At 45.3% G+C, this 8305-nt stretch overlaps 1 protein-coding gene across 2 annotated transcripts in view; it reads right to left on the reverse strand.

The window, feature by feature from the left end:
• The window catches only part of ACSF2 (acyl-CoA synthetase family member 2), a 52573-nt gene that overhangs the window by 6277 nt on the left and 37991 nt on the right, over positions 1-8305 (reverse strand). The gene's annotated exons all lie outside the window — the stretch shown is intronic.

The raw sequence follows: 8305 nt of genomic DNA on the forward strand, positions 1-8305 counted from the left end.
GAACTATTTGAATCTAAACACTGCTATAAAACCTCGGCTGCTAATGTTGTTTAAACACTAGCCAGTGTAAGCCAGTCTTCAAAATAGAATGAAATAAACATTTCTGGAGTCTCAGAAAGGGGCAATTTGGAGGAACCTTGATTTACTGGGCAGGGCTGTTCATCAGGGGTGCCTGGGTTTTATTCTTGGCTCTCTCACTCTGTGTTTGCACTGGCAGAAAACTCCTCCAGGTATATCTAAGGGGTAATTTACTACTGATGGTACTGGAAGTGTAGCCTGTTTTTACACTATCCCCAGGGAAGGGCTACTCTACCAATCTGCATGTGACAGAGGCTCTGAATTCAGAAGAAGCAAAGATACTCCCCAAGCTACTCCTTGGTGCAAGAAGTAGACACATTACTCACAGGCTTGGGATACTGTTGGTCACAGGTAGCAAGCTGCATGGTTACAGTTCAGTCAAGATGTCCTATGAGTTAGCTAGTAGAAGCAAATGGCCAAAGGGTAAAGCAAAGATTAAAATCTGCTTTTGAATTTCAAGTTTGCTGCCTCACCAATGTCCAGGTTCAGGGAATCCTATCCCTCCCCCGGCGGCAGTCAAAGAAGCAGATAAACACAAAGAGTCCTTACCACGTAATTTATTCAGTATTCACACACACAGAGAGAGAAAGGTAGTCCTTATTCAATAATGGCATTGCTCCAAGTAAAGCCCAGCCCCCTCCGTCTCTCTTATCCTACGTCATTCCTGTGCCAGCTGATCTGGGATTTCTGTCTCTGAGCTTTCTGTACTACTACTCTTAATGCATGCCTAGTCTTGGGAGAGGGGGGCTCAGGAATGCTCTCCGAAGACACTGAGTCTGTCAGCTGTCTCTCCTCCAGTGTTTCTTCTTCCTGCTGTTCCTCTTCCAATATTTCCCAGCTTTTCCCCTCTGCAGTTTCTGCAAACCACCGTTCTAAATCTATACTGTTCACGGGAAGATTCAGGAGAAGGGGGCGGGGAGGCCTCCACTGTTCCTTCTCAGTCCAGCCCCTGACAGCCAAGCATGAGAAAGAGTGTGCTGTGAAATATCCAAAGACACACACATACACACACACTTAAACGTGTTACTTGCGGAAGGTATTTAAAACTAATAGCAAAGAGGACGGGGTACAGGGAGAGATTTAACTGTGAGCAACTGCAACACATCCACAAATGCACAGCGGCACTCCTGAGCTGCCACTGCCACTGATAATTGAAATGGGCAGAGTGCAGACACCACCTTGCTCTAACAGCAGGCACAAATGTAAAGCAATGGTATTTTTCAGCAGGAACAGGCTGCCAGGTGTGTCTCCCCAATTGTGCCATGTGGGACTGGGTGCCTCTCTGCTTACAGCACAGCAATGAAAAAAAGACCCATCCCTGCTAGCCATTCTTTAGCAGAACAGGAATCGTTGCGGGTGCAAATCAAAACTGGAAAAAGTAGTAGCCAGAATGATGACTTCCGTTGCAGAGAAAAGTATCTGGAAGCTCAGAAGTGCTTAAAATGCTACAAAAACCCTGTTTGATCTGAGACCTGAGTGGGGCAAAAAGAAGTGAATGTGTGTGCCCAAAGATGATGACAGTTCTCTATCATGATGGCTTCCTTTGTCACTCAACCAACTATCACAGATAGTACATGAATGTGTTGCCACAATTTCCTAACATTTGTATTGCAAAGTGTTGCCCTCCTCCTGCTGGCTGTAGAGGAGATGTCAACCTTTATTACCAGGCCTGCATTATGCCAGCCTGACACAAGCAACATTTCTATTAAGAGCCATGTTTCAAGTCTTTTCAAAATACCAGGGTGAAAATAAAGTGGTATTGGCTTAAGAGAAAAGGGCAGACCTGGCTAGGAAACAAGAGTAATTTTTGAACTTCAAAGACAATGTGGCAGACGGGGGAATAAAATAATAAACCAACGGAAGTACTTGGAGTGAAAGAGCCGTCTACCGGTCCTGTCCCCTCTTGCCCTATGGGATGGATTTAATTATCCCTCTAATAACACTTGGGTCTTCTGTCTAGACTTGAAATCAACACCAATGTTCTTTCCGGATCCTCCCTTGGCATCTTGCTCCCCATTTCCCCCAACATTTTTTGTCCTTGTCTACTTGGAAGAAACTGGCAGATAGCTCTGCCCCGTTCGGGGCCTGGGTACGTGCAAAGGCCCAGGACAAAGTCCTATATATCTTCAATCCTGTATTTGGAAGGGCTGATTTGGATTGCTGTGGATAATGTTATGCAGACCCTGCAGAGAAAAGATTGCCAGGGCTCAAACCTACACCATCTGACCTAGAAGCCCTTCCTCCTAATATCAGAAGGAAAACCATCAGGGGCATTTTCTGTTTGTATTACTATTTCTTCATATGTCCTACAGCTGAGCACCAGTGAAAACAGGTTCTGGGGCTAAACCTGGTGGGTCATTAAGTCCCAGAAACAAATAATGTCAGTTGTAATGTAAAGTAGCAACAGGGTTTGCTTACTTTGCATCCTGGCCTATTTCACTGAATGCACCCAAGAAATTTTGTCTATGTTTCCTTTTATGCAGTTGTAAAAACCGCTGGAGCCATGAACGCCTGTGCAGTTAAGAACATTCAGTGCAGCCCTGCAGAATGAGACCACATTGTCCAGCACTGCATTTCCCACATGAGATGCCACAAGCAGGTCATGGGGACCAAACTCTGAATCTTGTGTACATCCCCCAAGACTGGGTATCTGGTGGCAGACTGTCTCTGAATCAGGAGACTCCATGGAAGAGCCTTATCTATGCTCTCCACCTTTCTTGGGGAGAAAGGCCCACTCTGTGTGCTGGCTCTGGGATGCTCTCACAAGATCTTAAAATCAATAAAGATTACTAAAAAAAAAAAAAAAAAAAAAATCTCATGGGGCCATCAAAGTTCCCACAGTATCTCTCAGGAGCACCCCTAGGCTCTGAGAGCTGGCACATTGAGTGGACCTTATCCCCCAAACAAGCCAGGGAGCTGAAAGCTCATTCCATACCAGGTGTGCTTAGATTATCCAGCATGAGAAGTGCTTTTAAACTCTCCACCTTGCTTGCTGGGCAACACCCGCTCAGCGTGTGGGCTCTAGGGATTTTCTCTCTCTCCCTATTTCAGCTTGGGTTTAGGCTCGGTTTGGCACAGAAACTGCTTTGGTCACCTTGCCTGATGACCTCTGTTGGGTGAGAGACAAAGGGAACGTGTACTTGTTAATTCTCGACCTCTCAGCGGCTTTTGGTACCATCGACTTTGGTATCCTTCTGGAGTGACAGTCTGATTTAGGAGTCGGTGGCACCGCTTCACAATGGTTCTAATCCTACTTGGGTGGTCATTTCCATAGGGTGTTGCTTGGGGAATGTTCTTCAGCCCCATGGAGCCTTCAATGTGGGATTCCTCATGGTTCACTTTTAACCCCCAAGCTGTTTAACAACTTCATGAAACTGCTGAGTGGGGTAATCTAGAGCTTTGGAGTACATTGTCAGCAATATGCTGATGACACACAGCTCTAGTCTCCTTTACATCTGCATACCTGAGCCGGATTAAAGCCATTAGAGGCCCAAAGCACATAATTTTTTTGGGTGCCTCCTTATAGATCTAATTCAGAAGATAAACATCAATAAAGCATTTTTTTAAAATGTTGTTTTTTTGAAATGAATCAAAACCTACAGTAAGATGGAAAATGTTTATTTTTGTATACTGTACTTCCACTTTGTTTACATTTTAAAAAATTCTCCTACATTTTCTAATTGCAAAGTCTTTGATCAGAACTAATCTTACACAACACATCTGCTTCTATACTTAGTAGAGATAAGGCCTCCAGTCTACCTTGCTGCATAGTTGCTCTGTTGGGATTTTTAATATACTTCAACTGAGAAAATGAACGCTCAAGCTGAGCAATATTTGACTATTAATGTTGAAAATCCGGCAATGGAAAATTTCTGTGGTGCTCCCCTTCCCTTGATGCCCTAAGCACGTGCCTATTTTGCTTAATGGCTAATCCAGCCCTGCTGCATATAGAGTTTAGCCTGAAAAGAACCTGCATCACCAGAAGGGTTTCTTTTTTCAGCAAATGGCCCTGTCTTCATACACATCATGTGAAAGATATCAACCCACTGGACCTGGCCAGACCACTGAAGATCTTGGGCTGTTTTTCTACCACGCTGAAAACCAACCTCCTGTTATTTTTCTGCATTGGTGGCTTGGAGCTAAATCTACTTTCCAGAATGATTAGCATTCTTGTGGTTCATAAGTATTTCTCCAGCTCCTACATGAGCTTCAGAAGTGCCGCTTGGCAACCGTCGCAGAAAAGTATGTGACATTAACTTGCTATTTTATCCATGCCTTCATAGATGTCCTCGCTAAGTAACTAATCCATTTGTCTGAGACTGGGAGGATTATCTCAGTGTTCAGAAAAACAGTAAGTGCACAGTAAGGACAGGTAGACCAGTTTTCTCTCTCCTCGCCCACTTTTGCTATGGCACTCATTTATCCTAGTAGCAGGCATTGGTCTTGAAATCATTTCTTCTATTATCCCCATTAGAACTTATGGGTAAAACAATGTGTTGGGGGTGGTTATTAGTTTGCTTTTGTTCTTATTTTTATTATGTATTTTGTGCTTCTTATGGACGCGGGTGGCACTGTGGTCTAAACCACAGAGCCTAGGGCTTGCCGATCAGAAGGTCGGCGGTTCGAATCCCCGCGATGGGGTGAGCTCCCGTTGCTCGGTCCCCGCTCCTGCCAACCTAGCAGTTCGAAAGCACGAAGTGCAAGTAGATAAATAGGTACCACTCCGACAGGAAGGTAAATGGGGTTTCCATGTGCTGCTCTGGTTCACCAGAAGTGGCTTAGTCACTTAGAGTCATCTGCGACTGGACCTAACAGTCAGGGGTCCCTTTACCTTTACCTATAGTGCCATTTTATGTTGCGAACCGCCCTGAGATCTACGGATGAAGGGTGGTATGCAGATTTAACAAATCATAACCTAGTGGCTTCAGTCATGAATTTTGATTTGTGCCATGTGCTGAATTCAGACTTTTGCTATTTGCAAACCATGTTACAATGTATCACTGGGGGTGGGGAGGTGGGATCACACAGATGGTACACGTGTTACCGGTAATTTGAATGAAACGTAAGGGTGTGCTAAAAAGGTGGGGGGGGGGGGGGAAAGTGGACCATCAACATAAAAAACTAGGAGGACCAAAACAGCCCTGAGCTATGATGCCACTGAAATCTATATTTATGCTGATTTGAAAATGGTCCATTTATTTGCTTACCCCACAAGAGCCTCTGCGGAGAGGCAGCGGGGAGTCTGACCTTTGTAAATTATTAGCCACTTGATTCACCGCACTTCTATGGCAGGGAATGTTTGCAGAACTGTTAATCAATTAAGAAGGAGGGGATTGCAGGGTAATCCTGCCTCTTCTGAGACCATCCTGCTGGTCCAGGCCCCATGGGAGCCTCCAAGCAAGAGGACTGAATAGAGGTCCAGTGAAAGTGATGTGTTTGTTGCCCTGGTGCAGAGGGAGAATTGACACAGGAGCCATTGTCACTTCCTGACCGCATGCCACCCAGGAGACGCTGCCATGAACTAGGTAAACTGTGGACCTTGTGAGAAGAATCACTGCCTGCTTTTTACCCAGCTCTTACTCATCCCTGGTAAAGAACTGTGAAAGTTTGCAGGCAAACACTAAATCCCGCTGGAGTGAGTGCCACCAAGAAGTTTAGGCTTCAGACAACAGAGAGTCCAGAGGTGATTCCATTTAAGGCCATCCCATAATGGGCTCTTACTGATTTTCCCCTTCCACCAAACCTCCCACAGAAGCCTACCCACATCAAAGCAGCAGGAGAGCCCAAAAAACACCCAGGAGAAAAGAATTTCCATTTTGCTAAATTTTAAAGAAAGTGGGGTTGCAATGGGACTGAAAAAAACCTGTTGGAGTTTACTGCCATCACAGCCTTTGTGCCTTGCTTGTTATGTTCTGAATATCTGCAGTGCCACAAAGTGAGCCATGCAGAGCACGGTCATATGCCTATGCTAATAGGGTTGCCATACATCCGGAATTTCTCAGACATATCCAGAATACTGCAGTCGGAAGCAGGGTCTGGGCAGAAATTGCAAATCTGTCCAGGAAAAACTGGACATATGGCAATCCATGCTGGCAGTGTCGTTTTTTCAGGGGTGCCCTCCAGAATTTGTCGGCTACAACTGTAGACTAGGGCTAGGCAATACGGTATACCATTTACGGCTGGGCGCTATATCATCTAAAACCGGTTTGAAGTCCATATTGCAATATCAGTTTCATAATTTTTGACCTGGCAATATATTGTGAATCATGATGTTTTTGTGTGTTAAGCAAAAATAACAATGTGGGAAAACTGTGAAGCCAGACAATGCCCCAACAAAGCTCCATCCTTATTTCGGACATTGTGATATATCAATATATTGTGATGTCTAGCTGGTGATATATAATGATGTTGAAAACCAGGTATCGCCCAGTCTTACTGTTCACTTCTACCTAGTTCCATCCTTATTTCAGACACTGTGATATAGCAATATGTTGTGATGTTGAAAACCAGAAACTGCCCAACCGTGTGGTAGACTACATTGAAGGGAACAATGGGGGGCCAGAAGCGCACTAGAGAGAGGAGTGAAGTTCACAGCATGTCCAGAATGCAAAGGTAGTGGAAGCAAACAGAGCTGGACATTTGCAGTGGAAGAAGAGGAGGAAGCACAGAATATACCGGGAAGTCAGAGCTCCAGGCAGGTAAAAGAACAAAGCTGAGAACTCTGGTGAGGACTGGGCTATGTATTATGGACAGCACAGGACACTGGGCATTACAGTGGTGAATTCTCCACCTTCCCAGTTCTTCACTTCTGAAAAAATAATGTCACACAGTTCATTTGGCAGTAGTAAAAGTTGCCCGGAATTATGACCCAAAATCAACACACACACAGCAAAAAAGTCCTCCAACTTCAGTCAAAAAGTCCCTTTGTAAAGTACCTCTGCAAAACAAGAGGCCTGGCCAGTGTGCATAACAACCCTGCGCTGCATGCGCCACGATACCTCCTTTCAACAATGGAAAAAGCCAGGCATCCTTCTGAATAATCCCTCCTCTGTGTCCTAAGCCAGTCCTTGGATTTCCTCCCTTTCTTGAGACTGTCTCGCCTCCATAAACACCCCAGCCAGCTAGGCTTTTGTAGCCAGCTCCAGCGGTGGAAGCCTCAACAAGCTCACAGTTATATGCCCAGGTCTTAGTTGTTTGCTACAGCCAACGGCACCTGGCAAGAAACCAGCTCAAAATGTTCCATTTCCAGCCTCTGCCCTCAACTCCTCTGTAGTCTCTCTCTCCCCCACCCCATCCCCTGCCCTGTCCCCACTTGGCAAAGGACCAAGGCCTGGGGTTCTTGGGTACTTCTTCACATCGTGCTGTGTCTCTGGGCTGGCCTTTCAAGTGCACGGATACTATGTGCTCTATTCTCTGCCTCCACTGTTGCTAAACAAGTGGAAGGAAGGGAACTCCACATCTCTCCACTCCCCTCTCACTAGCCTAATGTGCCAGGATCTCTACTACAGGTGGTTTGTGAGTAGATGGGATGGCACTCCCAGGTTTGCAGCTTAGAGGTACTACTGAACCCAACCTAGATGACCAAGCTGTGGCTAGGGGTGCCTTTTACCAGCTCTGTCTTAAACACCAGCCACACCTTCTCTTTGGAAAGTCAGACCTAGCCATTATTTATGCCTCAATCAGCTCCAGGTTAGCCTACCGTAGTACGATCCATATGGTGATGCCTTTGAAGACAGCTTGGAAGCTTCTGCCAGACAAGAATACAGCTGCCAGAACATGAACTACAAGTGACAGATTGGAGCGTGCAACTGTGATATAATTCCATCTAAACTGTTTGTCAATTTGCTTTAAAGCAAAGTGCTATTTTTGACTTTTAAAGCCTGAAATGATATGGGACCAGCATATCGTAAGCACTGTCTCCAGTGATATGAAGTTGAATATCATCCAATGAGACTTTGTTCTGTGTCCCTCCATCATTTGAAGTCTGGAGACTGGACACAAGGAGCAGAGGCTTTCCTGCAGTGGCACCAACACCTTGCTCCAGGGAGGTTGCCTAGTCCAATCTCTGCTCTCTTCCAGAGGGCATTTTGAAGTACTGCCACTTGAACTTAGTTTTACTGATGGTGCTTTTACTGTTTTTTAATTGATTTTTATTAAGTTTTCCAGAGGTTATCAGACTCTAGATCCCATCAACCCTGATCACTGACCATGCTGGCTGGGGCTGATG

This window comes from Lacerta agilis, chromosome 2 (assembly GCF_009819535.1).
Source record: "Lacerta agilis isolate rLacAgi1 chromosome 2, rLacAgi1.pri, whole genome shotgun sequence".
Taxonomy (NCBI): Eukaryota; Metazoa; Chordata; class Lepidosauria; order Squamata; family Lacertidae; genus Lacerta; species Lacerta agilis.